The sequence below is a fragment of the Crocodylus porosus genome, unplaced genomic scaffold (genome assembly GCF_001723895.1).
Source record: "Crocodylus porosus isolate Cpor-Errol unplaced genomic scaffold, CroPor_comp1, whole genome shotgun sequence".
Taxonomy (NCBI): Eukaryota; Metazoa; Chordata; order Crocodylia; family Crocodylidae; genus Crocodylus; species Crocodylus porosus.
Window position 1 is genome coordinate 7426802 of NW_017728916.1, and position 15698 is coordinate 7442499.

Here is a 15698-nt window from a genome sequence, read left to right on the forward strand (position 1 = left end):
AAAAAACTTCCGATGACTCCTCTCAAAATCCACCCTAGACATCCACGTGCTGGGAAGTACCGCACATCGCCCCACTGCAGAATAGAGAGAAATCAGCAGCTCCTCCCAGAAAACATTATTCAGCATTGCCACAAACCTAGCATGATCTCCATACAACACACTGGCAAGAAGGAAGGAAGGCTGTCAGTCACCTATTTGACATTCTCACGCTGTACTGAAAAAACTGAACACCACTTTTAACACTAAACCCCAAGCCATAAAAAGTCTTCTGGCAAACTGAAGCCAGACTGTGTTAAGTGGGACCGCACAGTGAATTAGTATTTGCAGCTGCCATTCAGAAAATAAACTGGATGAACACTGTGAAACAATGGCTTCCAGGGACACTGATTTTGAAATCCTGCTTCCTAAAGTCTAAGACATGTGAAACTTGAGTGAACAACTACTTACCACCAAAAATAAATGGAGGAAGTTACTGATATTTTTAGCAACTCTTCTGTACATAAGAAAAATGCTCAACTGTAACTGCTAAAAGTCCTTCTGTGACAATCAATGTGGACAAGTAAGGAGCACTCCTTGGTGTTGGGTCCCGGAGGCTATAACAAGCATCTGCTCCACTAGCAAAAGCACCTTGATATTGGAGAACGGGGAGGAAAAATATTTATCTGCATGTAGGGAGTTAACTGAAATAAACTAGCTGGGTAGACTTGTTAAAGCCTTTCAGAGAATTTGGCTTTCTGTCCTTTCTGCTTCAGGACTGCAAAAGGTTATAGAAAAATATAGGTCAGAAAAGTTGCCCTTTTCCTTTTTGACATTGCTAAGATCAATACCCTTTAAACACGATTTCTGTGCAGGGTGCAGTAGCTGGGTTCAAAGCACACGGGGCTACAGGTCCATTTCCAACAGTCCCAAAGCACCCAGGATGGGAGTGTCTAGGTACTGAGAAAATTGAAGACTACTCCAAATAATGCAACCAGGCCATTCTGCAACAGGAGACAAAAGGAGGAACTTCTTTTGTGGAAGAGCCTGAACCTGCTTGCCATGGACAAAGCAACGTTCAGGGAAAGCAGCCACCCTCACTTGAACCCTCAGCTCTTTTGTGATGGAAAGCCTAAGGTTTAGAGAGTTCATGAAGATCCAAAATGCTGGAAACCGGAAGCCTGAAGGGCAGGGCATCAAACTTCCAGCCTGCAGAGCCCCGCCATCTGGCCCCTGTGCTGCCTTGGGTCTGATCAGATACACATGGGGTACGTGCACGGCCCTGGTGTGGAGCTTGCCCTGGGATGCATGCCACACACACTGCCCACGCCAGCTGGTCCAGGACCCCCCGACTACAGGGCTACCCAGAACAAAATGTACCTGTGGGATACAATGCCACTTTTCCCTGCTCAGATTCTCTGTCCCCGACACCTTCTCGCACGCGCTCCTTTCCCTCCCATCAGGAATCTCATTACTTTTCAAAGATACGTCCCTTTTGTTCCCGTTAAACGTCCTCCCACTTACTTTGCTCTGCCTGATCTCAGTCATTTTTTTTCTCCATTTGACCCAGTTTCTGCATTTTTAGGGCTCTTCACCCTTACCAGCTGCATTTTCACGAAAAAGTAGTTTCTCATCCCCCACATGAATCTTGCAGACAAACCCAGACTGCTAAAATAAAGTTATATTTGCTTTAACCAGATGTTAGTATAATATGACCAGTCAGAAGCCCAAATGCCATTTTTGTACTGCAGGTTTCTGAACAGACACACTAGTTCAGAGCTGTGCAAGTGCATAAATACATTTAGCCACCAGTGTCTAGGCAGGTCTATTTGGGGATATCTGTACTAAGGAAGTTATGCTGTCAAAATACATGTACTGCACATGGAGATAAGCTTCATTACACACTTTTTTCAGGAAATTTATCGTGCAGTTTGCAGACAGCTGTTTTATGTTTTGTCTTCCGGAAAGCACCTCACAACTCAAATTCCAGGGAAACTGAAAGAAAAGACTTTTATGTTCAATCTTGATTGAAAACAAAGCTTTATAATAGGGGATGAAACACAAAACACGCCCTTACTGGCTTCAGCCTTTTGGGCTCCTCAGCTATCAGTCGCTCAGTTTCAATAAGGTGCAGTCTCGTGTGGTCTGGGTAAGAACCGTCCAAACCCACAAAGTTACCTTCCCTCTTTGAAATGCACCACTTCATGCTACTTCATCAGAAAATGTGCAGCTGGGCAAAACCTGAACCCTGCACTTGAGTCAACTTGTAAAATAAAAACAACTGCCTTGCCTACAATCAGCAGGGAAAATGTCTGTGGGGGAACCCACATTGTGCTAAAAAGAAACAGACCTTGAAATCCCCCACTATAAGCTTCTGCATGCGTGCCCTCTAAAAAAGGCATTTCCTGTGCAGTCTAGTTTAGCCATTTGAAGGGAGAATTTTCTGCATGCACAGAGCTTTTTCAGGGCTTTGCCAGGTACTGCAAAATAACTTAATATTCTCTATGAACAAAGATGCTGTATTTACCCAAATCCAAAATGACTTTGAATACTAGACAACCCTCCCAGTAATTAGCTTCTATATATGTCTATTCTGTTCCCTGTACAGAACCTATTCATTGGAGTGTCGCCTTCAATTTGTACTGCTCCACCACCGCAGCAGAGAAAGCTGTTGAACTTAACACAGGTTTGCAAAACTAGTATGAAACTGCCAACGCCCAATGTAAAAATCAAAGAAATCTCTGATGTGATAGCGCACTACATTTAAGCTACTACTAATCTTGTGAGTACTGGACATCCATAAAGCGCACAAGAGTAAGAGTAAAATACATTAAATGTCCTGGAGTATTTTCAGTTTATATAGCCTGTCTAATGTGCCATAGACTTGGCTACAGATATCACACCAAAGCGTAACCCCAATCCTTACTGTTTTACGGGGCTTGGGACCACAGTATGTTTTAGTCACTCAGCTCTACGCAGGAGAACTGGGAGAAATGCAATGAACTGTTGCACCCAGGAGGTCAGATCTGATGGCCTGATTGTCACTGGCCTTAAGAATGAGTATTATCTCTCTCGCTTTTAAACTCCTGAAAATTATTCCAAAACATTAAAACCTTCAACCAACACCTCAGATCACAGAACTATTAAAAAACATAGAGCCATGACACTGCATCAACATGTTTCTCCACGTACTTGCAAGAGGCACCTGTTATGTGGAATAAAAATGGCATCCTAAAATAACAAAATCTAATTACATTTTACACAGCAGATTAAGTCAGGTGGTATCAGAACAGTATTCAATCAATTACATGCTAGGAAATACTACACTCGTTGCACACAAACTAAAATACGCACTGAGCTTACAAGCCCTAGCAATTATTCTGTTGTCATTAATGGAGTCACAGGTTCGATCTCTCTCTTACCCTCCTCTCAGACACTGAACCAAATGCCCCCTCCTAATTATTCTCTTTGTGGTATTTTAGAGTCCCAACAACAAGCACCGGATCTGCACATTCATGGACCGAGCTCCAATGGTGAGAACCTGTAGTGCAGACATGGCCGAGACATTTTATTGCTGTTTTGTCTAGTCCTATAGTTAACAATACTTTTGCTGCACGAGAGTTTTCATGCAACAGAAATAAGGCAAAGATGCACAAAGGTACTTAGGTGCCTAGGTGCTTTTGCTTAGACTCTGGGCAGCAAAAATGAAGGTTGAAAGCAACTGGCCAACAGACACTGTTAGTTCCTGGAACTTAATTAAGGAAAAGGGCCTGGAAAGGGGTAAGGAACAGAACTAAGCAAGCACAGATATGATCTCTATATTTGAAATGAGCAGGTTGACCCATAACTAAAGGTTATCATACATTTACCTCAAGCGGTTTGCTACTGAACTGCTGACCAGTGCACATCAGTGGTCAAATTCTGCATGAGCTAGCCCTGAGTAAAAAACTCTTCCCTCCCCTCAACTGTTCTTTGCTACTGGGTCACATCCATTTCACTAATCCCTGTCAGTGTTTCTAAAATCCAGGTACGCTGTGATGTAAAACACAACCAGAATTTACACAAAAAAAGAAAATCTTTCCAAACAGAAGATTGTGTGCCTGGTAAATAAAAGGAACCTGGTACATAACCTTCTAAGTAGCAATCCTGAGTCTTTATGATCTGTTTTTATAAAGGAAAAGGCAGGAATGAACATACTGTAGGGCACAGGTATCAAATGTTTGGCGGCTCCATCCAGCCCGCTATGTCCTTGGGAGTCCAGGGTTATGGGACCCCAATGAATGTGGCCAGTGCCCTGCCACCACTGGAGCAGCCGCTGCCAGCCATGCTGGGGCACAGGGCGAGTTTGACACCCCTGCCCTAGGATGCACAAGGACAACACCTGAAAACCTGTAACTTGGTTTATCACTACTCACTTGTCATTTCATTTGGACACACGCTCTTGGGAACATAGCCGTCCACAAGAGCTTGGTGAGCTTCTTCAGTAAAAGACAGTTCAAGCATAAATGCCTCCTCTGTTCAGGAAGAATCAGAACTTGTGGTAGAGGTGATATCTTTCATTAGACCAACTAGATCTTTGCAAAGGGTTGCTGGTTTCAGCCGTGTTGGTCTAAGAACACTGGCAGGCAAAGTTCCCAGGGAGATGTAATATCTATTCACAGGATGCTAAATACCTTGGGAAACCCTGCTATAAGTAGGTTGCTTACACAGCAATGCAATAAAATAAAGCCAGTTTTGCTATCATCTGTATTACAGGGGCTGATGTGGCATCTACTATGAGCATGGAGACCGAGGACTTCAAAAGGATTCCCATCGGCGCAGGGAACGCAGTACTGGCACCTCTCTAGGAACACAGCAGTGAACACACCTGTGTCAAACACTGCCACCAACCCAATCGTACATATTTCTTGCAAAGAAAGTGATGTTTTAACATCCAGTGCAGCAAGTGCTTAACGCTTTGCTCTTCATTTTTATTATGGAGCTTAGTCCTCTAGGACAATGTTCTGTAACTAAAATGGTTGAATAATTATAGCATGCCAATGAGATGGGATTTACATTTTAAAGGGATTTCTGGTTTCCTGACATATGCAAAACAGGATTTATTAATGTCATGGAAGCTCTCAAGCTATATTAGCTCCAGAAATCTGTCATTCATATTGGCAGCGTTCAAGTTTTTCTTGTTTTCTTCCATAGTTCCAAGATGGTACCAATCAGGAAAGGCATTTTTTTTTGGAAAATCCTGCAAAAAAAACTGAATATCCAAGCACTAAAGCAAACTAACAACAGCCAAATTAAAGTGCTGGACACAGCTTTGTGACCAAACCACCTTACTCAGTTTAAGTTGTCAAAATACAGCACCTCAATTGGAAAGAGACTTTCAAATTCATCACTCACTGTACAACATGTGTTGTTTGGAACAAGTCAGATGTCAAAGAAGGTGCATACGTCATTAAAACACAGGACATGTTTACTATATGTTGTTGCATTAATTTTCCATCAGCAGATCTCCAAGTACCAGCTCCACTAAGAGGTAAAGGTTATTCATATTTTGCATTTTCCCAGCAATCCAGAACACAAGTTGAGCCTCACAATGTTATCTTCTAGCCTGCAGAAACAAGATTGTTTGATCCCAGTACTCTTTCCTGCCATGGTAGGGGGTTGAACTTGATGATCTGCTCAGGTCCCTTCCGACCCGACCAACTGTGAAACTATGAAGATGTGTTGCCTTCAATAAAGCAAGCAGGGGAACAATGAACTCCTGCTCCAAGCAGATCTCCTACTACAAGAATCGGCCAAGCAAGAACTTCACCATAGGTTTTTCTGCTGCTCCAGTCATTGGCCATGGAAAAAAACGCATTATCCAATAAAGTATTAAGCCTTCATTCCAATAGTAATAAAGTTTTCCAAATACTTGACAAAGCAAATAAGCAAATAAAGTGAGATCTCACACAAATGATATTTCTGTTTCTAAGCAAGTTTTAGGTGACTGTCCATTATACAGGTTCTTCTGTTGTCCTCAGAAGCATAAGCATGGGGTCTTAGCTGGTATCAGAGACTGGGCACGTCTACACATGTAATTAATGCTATTTGGCTTTAATCAATGCGGATAGTAAATTTACTGTGTGGTACATGCCTGCACGTGTAGATGGTGATGTTTTACTGTGCAGTTGATTAATCTACCACGCAGTAAAGAGTCTTGTGTAGACACAGCCACTGAATGCCAAACTAGACTCATCTCCTATGTTAAGGCAAATCTTAGGTTAGGAGATGCATGTTTTATTTTTAGCTCAATGCTACTGACTCATTCTGTAAACTCTGTTCACAGGTGGGTAAGATGAGCTGAAAACCCGTATGGACATTCAAAGGCAACCGAGTGCTGCAGAGAATATTATTGGGGTATTTTGTAAGATTTCTGTATCACAGAAGTTTACAGAATTACACTCTTGGAAGCACCACCTTTTCCCTCTTAAGTGCTGGCACAATTTAAACCAAGCTGAAGTTCAATGGAAAATCCTCAGTAAGTAGCTGGATTCAACTATTAGTCTCTGCAAGAAGCATCTATTTCAGTGAAGTTTCCTACATTTGCATCACTCCTGATGATAGCTGCCTGTCAGCCCTTACTTAACCTACCATTTTCTAACTGATGACTGATGATGGGGGGAGGGAGGATAACACTTTTTCATTATCTTTGACATTACAACTATACAGCTTAAAATGTGTATTTTAATCCTAGACTCTGTTAGTGTCATAATTTCTGGCTCCCCTTCCTTTTTAATAAGCTCACAGGTAGAAGATTTACAGAACTCTTTTACATGTTGATATTGTTCTATAAAAATTATTTAGACTGGTTAATGGGAGCTAATCATGATCAATAGTACCTTATTTTATTTTAACAGAACTGCTCTTACAGTTTTAGGGGTGGTTGCAAATAGTTTGTCATTTATTTAGGAGGTGGGATAATTGCTACTCTTGAAGTCCTGCCAACCTAGGCTGAGAACTGTGTTGGAAATTAAAGTGGATTTTATTGATATATCTATAGGATTGTACAATCACAGGTAAGCAGGAATGGAAAAGATCTCACAAGGTCATCTAGTGCAGCCCCTGCTCAAGGCAGGATCATCCCTGAAAAAACCATCCCAGTCAAGTGTCTGCCCAACCTACTCTGGAAAATGTCCACGGATGGAAATTTTGCAGCTCATCTAGTCTGTTCCAGTGCTGGACCACCCTCATAGTCAGAAACTTCCTCCTAATCTCCAGCCTACATGTCCTCTGTTGCAGCTTGAGGCCATTGCTCCTAGTCCAGTCCCCCATGGCCACAGAGAAAAGCCCATCGCCATCCTCTCTACAATCGCCCCTCAGGTATTTGCAGACTGTGATCAAATCCTCTCTCAGTCTTCTCTTCTCCAGACTAAATAAACCTAGCTCTTTCCGCCTTTCCTTTTAAGTCATGCTTTCCAGACCTCTAATCATTTTTGTGGCTTTCTACTGGACCCTTTCCAAAATATCCACATCCTTTTTCAAGTGTGGGGCCCCAAACTGCATACAGCTTTGTCATCTGTCTTTTTTCTTTTCTTCCTCTATAGAAACTTCCCTCACTTCAGTGGAAAGTGAGGAGGAAGGAGGATGTTTTTGTGGCTAACCTATAGGACCAAGTCAGGAGATCTGAATTCTCTTCCCAGCACTCCCACAATCATTCTGTGCTGTCTTGGGTAAACATGTAAAATGGGGATAATTATAATTCCCTTTATCAGAGTGAGAGGGTAGGCTTTTTTTTTATTATTATTAAAAGCACTATGTATATCTACCATGCTTTAGGGTAGTTGTTTGTAGCCATGTTGGTCTAAGGAGGGGGTTGGACTTGATGATCTGCTCAGGTCCCTTCCGACCCTACTAACTATGAAAGGACACAGACAGACAACATTCTTTGGGTAGATGTGATAATCTTTTATTAAACCAACTAAATAGTTGGAAAAATTGTTCTTTGCAAGCTTTTGAACACAAACACAACTTTCCCTAGGCCTGAAGGGCATTTGTTGGTCTAATAAAAGGTAATCACATGTACTCAAAGAACCTTTCCTGCCTACGCAAATTCTAAGTATTACCAATAAGTAAGAGACTACTGACTGCTGAAGGGAGCTAATTACAAAATACAGTACATATACATAGTGCAGATTCACCTGAGCGGACCGGCTTCTCTGTAGGGCAAATCAGCCCAGGTGGGACTGCACAAATGTGATAAAACTGCTTCCAGTACCCAAGAGAGCCAAGGCCAGAGTGGGGACAGGCCTGGCTTGGATTTAGGCGCTACACAGCCACCCAAGTCAGAGGTAGGGCCCAGGTTGAAGATAAGCCTCATAAAGGCTCTGCACCACCCAGGGGCAGATGATGATAAAAGGTGCTATTCAACATGGCCCATCAATGGGGAAAAAGGGGTTACATGTTCATCTCAGCTTAATTATTTTTAATTGCATAAGGCATGTTTTGGAAGGATGAGGAAGCCAAAAGGATTGTGGGAACAATCTTAGCCCCTTTGACAGAGGGAGGGGGCTCCCCTGGATGAGAGACCGGGGAGTGGGAGAGAATGGAACTCTCTCAGGTAAATTTTCTGCTCTATCAGGATCAAAAGATTTTGGGATCAGGCCCTCCTTCCCAAGCTCCCATTTCATCACAGCGTCCATGGATTAGGGCAAATGGTCAGGCCGAGGACTCAGTGGGATCCTCCACTAGTTGGAGGGTACTAGTGTAGCAGCGGTGATGCTGTGCAGAACAAAATATGGGGGAGAAGAGAGGCAGAGAAAATGCCCTCAGAGCACAGGGGGTAGCACTTGGTGCCTGTTCCCATCCTTTTCTTCCTCTGTCCCTTTGTACATGATGTTCAACAACATCTGATGAAGCCAGCTTCAATTCACAAAAGCTTGTGCCATGTATCTACTTTGGTTAGTCTGGAAGGTGTAGATCTACCCTGGCTTCTACTGGACTTCAGACTCATAAAGCTAACTACATAGGAGTCATGGGGCCAGTGAAAACTTGATCGACCAATATTTCCAATTGCTATTTTATTCAGACTCATAGATGTAGGGTCAGAAGGGACCTTGCAGAACTTTCAGTCTGACCCCCTGCCCTGGGCACGAGAGAAAACTGGGCTCAAATGACCCCAGCTAGGTAATCATCGAGCCTCCTCTTAAAGACCCCCAAGGTAGGAGCGAGCACCCCTTCCCCTGGAAGTTGGTTCCAGATCCTGGCCGCCCTGACTGTGAAGTAGCGCCTTCTAATGTCTAGTCTGAACCTACTCTCTAACAACTTGTGGCCATTATTCCTCGTTACTCTGGGAGGTGCTCAGGGGAACAAGGTCTCTCCCATTCCCCCCGGTCCCCCCCCAGTAAGTTTATAGATGGCCACCAGATCCCTTCTCAGCCTTCTCTTGTGGAGGCTGAACAGGTTCAGGTCCTGTAGCCTCTCCTCTTAGGGCCTGCCCTGCTGCCCCCCAACCATGCGAGTGGCCTCCTCTGGACCCTCTCCATGTTGTCCACGTCCCTCCTGAAGTGCGGCGCCCAGACCTGGACGCAGTGCTCCAGCTGCAGGCTGACCAGTGTCACAGAGGGGGAGGATCATCTCCTTAGACCTGCTCGTGATACCCTACTGACCGCGTCCTCACACTGGCAGCCCACGTTCATCTTGGAATCAACAATGACTCCAAGATCTCTTTCTGCCACTGTGCTTTTGAGAAAGGAGTTCCCCGGCCTAAAGGTATACTGCTGGTTCTTACTGCCCAAGCACAGCACCCTGAACTTATCAGTACTGATTCCCATCCTATTCTCATCCGTCCACCCCTGTAACCTGTCCAGGTCTAGCTGTACACTGTCCCTCCCTTCTAGCGTGCCCACCTCACCCCGAATCTTGGTGTCGTCCGCAAATTTAAACAGGGTGCTTTTTACCCCCTCGTCCAAGTCGCTAATAAAGAAATTGAACAGCATGGGCCTAAGGACCCTGGGGGACCCCACTGCCCACACGCCTCCAGGTCAAATATGACCCATCCACCACCACGCTCCGAGTGTGGCCCCACAGCCAATTTGCGACCCATCTGACTGTGTAAGCATCAGTCGCCTAGTTTTTTAATGAGAACTGGGTGGGAGACAGTGTCAAAGGCCTTCCTGAAGTCCAGAAAGACTACATCTACCGTGACACCTGCGTCCAAGGATTTTGTGACCTGATCGTAGAAGGCAATCATATTAACCACTGACCTAACATTAGTAGCCTCCATCCTGAGTAGGATTGGAGTTGCTGACCTTGCATGCATCACTGAAACCTTGCTGGAAGAGGCTTCTGGGCCAGCATTTGCCAAAAATAGCTGTGGCCAAGGTACTTGGTGCATCTTCAGCCTACAACTGGGGGGGGGGGGTTAATAATCTTCAAAGGCAATTTAGCAATAAGCAGTATTTGCTGCCAAACTTGCCCACCATGAAGTGCACCCACCCATTTGAGACCAGGGATGGAATGGGGATCCTGCTGGTGTACCAAGAACATGAGCTAGCCTAGCTGGTTTGGGAGATGGTATCAAGGATGCCCAGACTTACCATCTTCAGTGACTAACATCCACATGAAGACTAACTCTTCAGGGCTGGGGCTGGGGCAAAACTTCATCACCTCCATGACTACCATGGGTCTATCCCAGGCAGTAACTGGATCAACACAGGAGGTATGGTGTATGTTGGACCCAACGTTTTGCACCTTCCTGGATACAGGGGTCCTGTTTATTGGGGAGGAAGTCACCTCTGTCACAGTCAGACCACTTCCTTCTAAAGGTGCACATCCTGGACCTCCAATGCCCCCACCGGAGTGGTGGACCGCTCAGGCTGGTCTTCCCTGACTAATGGAGCTAGTAGGATCCCAGAACTCCCTGGGGGACAATCCTACTGACCTTGATAGTTACTGATGACCTGGCCAGTTTGGAGAGGCTCTGCTTTGTTCAATTAATATGGGTCAGTTGTACATGCTGCTGCCTACTGAGACAGAGGATGTGCATGGGCGGAAGATCTGTGCACACCCTGGCTTCTAAATGCCAGATGAAGGAGACTGGGGCCACTGCTGATGGGGGCTGTCAGTGCCTCCTTTCAGACACCTCTGTATCTGCAATTGTATGGCCTCTACGTAAGAAACCATCACTTGACATTGACTCTCCAGCCAGGCTACCACTTTATTTAAAGCCTCCCCTTTCTAGGGAAGGTCACTAAACAGGCGGTTGCCAGACAGGATGTAAATGGATTCCTGGACCCTGTCAATCCGGCTGCTGCTCTGGTTATAGCACAGAGACTGCGCCCTGTGCTCTACGTTACTATCTGAAATCAAAGAGCAGCAAGGGAAAATTTGCGTGGTTAATCTTGCCCGATCATTCAGGGACTTTTGATACAGCTGAGCACGAGGGATACGGCTTTTATACACAACCTAGCAGGTTGTCACAGGCCGCTTTTAATTGGTTCCACTCTTTCCTAACACGGAGGTCCCAGAGGATGGTAAAGAGTGAGGGCTCATCACCCCCTCAGCACCTTCCCTGTGGCGTCCCAGAGGTCTCCACTCCACCACCCCTCCTGTTCAATGCATACGTGAGGCTCCTGGGTCAGACAGTGCAGAAATTTGGAGAGAGAAGCCATCATTATGCTGATGACATCTGGTTCTACCTTTCTTTCACATCCAACCTGCAGCCCAGGGTCCCTCTCCTCTCCCAGGACCTGACCACAGTTGAGGACTGGATGCAGCTGAACCAACTGAAGCTGAACCCAGGCAAGACAGGTGATAGGGGTGAGCAATCTATGTGGCCTGAAAGAACGGGACACCTATCACTGATGAGGTTCAGCATCCCCTTGTCACTCAGGTTCACCGTGCTGCTATGATCAGGTGCCCCCAAATCTCCAGGTGGCAGCAGTGGCTAGGAGTGCCTTTCCCCAACTCCATGAGCCGAGAAAGCTGAGATCCTTTCCTTCAGATTCAGATTCTGGTCCCTGTCTTCCAAACTAGACTACTTCAAAGCGCCCTATGTAGGGCTGCCCTTGAAGACCACCTGGAAGCTCCAGCTGTTGCAAAATGTCTCATCCCACCTTTTGACAGGGGTGGATGCCAGGAGCACAACTCGTGCCCCAACAGTTTTCCAGGTGCAATTAAAAGTGCTGATTTTGACCAGTAAAACCCTAAATGGCTTGGGCCCGATGTACCTAAGAAATTACCTTCTGCCTTATGCCCCAAGGCAAAGTCAGTCACTAAAGTCAGTCAAGGGCAATCACCTGCAAGTACAATCAATATGCCAAGCTGCTCTATTAGCTTTGAGACATTATTTTGGTTCTCTTATTTGCTTGTTTTGCAGGTTGTTTTGCTGTTTTTCAAGCCACCTGAGCCCTTCTGGAAGGGTGGCACATACATTTAATCTAATAAATACATAAAGAAAAAAACAATGTTAAAAAAAAAAAGAGAGAGACTTCAGGCCTTTTATTAAAACTTTTGTAAATTTTATTGTTAAGAAATCTGAACAAGGAAAAAAGAGTGACAGACCCACAAAGCTTAAACATGTCCTTAGTTGAAAACTAAAACAATACTTAAACAATGAAACTGGATTTTTTCCGTTACACAGTAACATTTGTTTCAGTCAAGAAACAAAACCTAACACAGTAGTTTCCAAGGTAATAAATACAAGAAAACTGATAGGGTTTTATTATGCTTCCAAAGTAAAAATAGTTTCCACTGTATTTTTTGTTGTTGGTATTTTAACTTCTAAAATATCAGCCTGATGAAATGAAAACTAAATGTGCATTTGGAAAAGGCAGATGTGCCCTAGGGTATTTCTGCCTTACAGAGAGATCTCTAATGTTTCTTCCTCTTATGAATTTATGTCCTAGCCTTCCATCAAACATAAGTGTCCCTAAAACCAATATGAACATTAGTAGTAAAAAGAAAAAAGAATTAAATGATTTTAGCTAAAAGGACTTCAGAGATTAGTATGTCATCAGCATACCACGATAGAAATAAATGCCACCATACTGTTAGAAACCTTTTTAGTGCCCTATCAAAAAGGAAGTCTGCTGAGCCCAGAAAGCAAAAACACTGTTGAAAAAGATCAGATGCATGATGTTACAGCTTTAAAAATGTATTTTGGGGAGGTGGTATCTATTCCTATGCTTAAGCTGCTTAACAATTTCTATTAGAATTCCAAGCCTTTAGCAGGCTAGGTTCCCTCTGGATGCACCAATTCACCTCAACAATCTGCAGGCACCACACAGGGAAAGAGCCTTATCCTGTTGTCAGCTAATGCTGCTAGCCCTGTAGCTTTGTAGTACTGGAAGTTCAGTGTGGACACCATAATGATGATGCATGACTTGCAGGAAGCCTAGGTAAAGAGTCATCCAAAGGCAAACTGGGGACCTTCATCCCTTGCCCAGGATCCCCAAATCCTGTTCCCCTGTGATGCTTAAATGAACCAGTTCCACTGGGCCGAGACCTTCCACACACTCACCAGGTGGTGTTGAGGGAATGACACCATGTGCCACTTCGTAAGCTAACAAGACTCCTTAAAGGAGGTTTGAATGGAAACAGGCTTCAAGGTGAGCTAATGAATGGGCTAGATTGGCCCAGTGGCTTTGTGCAAGTTCCTTATTATATTAGTGATCCTATTTTGGCTTTTGTTATAACCTTGACAATACAGCAATACGTTTATTGAATTATTAAGGCCAAATGATGCTGCCAGACACACTGGCACAGTTGCTACTACTTCATTCTTCACCACTGCTTTTGTCTCAATCCCTTTTTGTTCACATTTCTTTACTGTGCACTGGTTGTATTTAATTCTTCTTTTACTGTTCTTTTATTAAGATCTTTTGGAGATAACCTCTCTGTGTAATTAAGATTACTATCATATACCAGTGCCTCAAGTATACTTGGAAATGTACAAACATAACCATGTCCCTGCCCCAGGGAGCTGACAGTCTAGAGCAGGTGCATATGCGATAAGAAAATACCTGCCTCTATCAATTCCTATATCTATGCAGCTCAGAGCTCTAGCAGATCACAGGGTGATACGAAAATTAGGCTGGAAAGGACTTCATTTAGTCCAGCTGCCAGCTCAAAGCAGTATTGGCCCCAAGATGCCCAGTAACTGGCATGCCTTATTTTCTGGGTACCCAGTTTGAAACAGCCAGGATCTGTTATGCAGAACTGCAAAGTTTTTGCAAGTTCTGTTGACTCAACAGCCAACTCTGTCAGACCACATGAGCGCATGCGCATCACTGGGCTTGTGCCAGCATCACACAGACACTGAGCAACCGTGTCAGATAAACAGAACAGGAGTTCCTGCTCCACCTTTAGACGGAGGGATGTCGCAGACACATTATGGGATGCTCACACCACTCAGGGAGTTGTGGCTGAACAGCACCTACCTTCCATGACAGCATTCTACTAGCTCCTTTGTTTCTTCTGTTCAGTTGCCCATTCATTTTTGAATGCCTGCAAACCCCTACAATTTCTTACCCCTTCCACCAGCATGGATTCCAAAGGTCTTTCCAGCATGATCGAACCCTTCCTTATTATGAATAGTGCCATCCTTACCTGTGCCACATGACTGGTAGGAACAAGAAGCAAAGATACTGGAGGAAGAATGGCTGAATAAGGGGAATAAATCAATGCTGTGGCAAAAGGTTAGGAGCAGCAGCCCTGAGGGTGCCCACTGATTCCACTGACATTTGGAAACCTTGGTGCATTTCAGCAGCTCCACAATCCCTTCCTCCTTGAAGCGTCTCTCTTGTCTCTTCATCACTGTCAGCTTTGCTGCTCCTGTCAAAGATGCCCCGCACAGGCCTGCCTACTTGAGGGCACTGATTTAAAAACAGGAAGCTTGTGAGATATACCAAGACATATAGCAGTAGCATAACACATTAGGAAGCTGTCTTTTCTTTTTCTAACAAATTTGCTATTGGTAGCAATGCAGGAGCCCTACAGCTGACATAGGAGCTTGCTGCAGAACCCTCTCCTGCTGCTGCCCTGGTTCATTTATCAGTTACTAAACCCAGAACCTGAAGGAAAAGATACAAGGAACCGGCCACAGCTCTTTTTGGAGACTCTCACAGAGGATCTGATAAAATTTCTATCCTGGTGGAAAAGATACTCTGCAAGGATTCCTGGTCTGGACCAACAGCTACACATGGTTTCTAGGTAGCCTGGAGAGACTGGGACATAATCACTACCTCACCAGTATCACCCATCCCCTGTCGACCCCCACAGCCTGTGTGAAGAAGGCACCTGGTCCTGGGACATTTGTTGCACATCATCCCGACAATGCTGCAATCCTTGGTTTTCAGAAATGAAGCACAGTGTGGCAAGAGCAGGCACCATTTACCAGAGGACACTGAACTCCTTTACTTTTACTGGTAAATGTGAAGGGCATCTCTTGCTGATAAAGCAGCTCGAGACTTCTCTGGTTTGTTTCGTTTTTGCTTTGAGTACAAGAAGTGTACCAAATGTAATTGGGGTGGAGGGGCTTATAAATTCATAGACTGGAAGGGGCTGGAAGGGACCTTGCAAGATTATCAGGTCCAGCCCCCGTGCACTAGGCAGGAAAGATGAGGGACAGGAGGGAAGCACAAACAAATGCATCACTTGTCAGACCTGCTTTGCTCTTCTTGCTGGTCTCTGCCCACCAAGACAGCCTGCCTTTGGCTATCCTGGGTGCTCAGTCTCAGCCACCT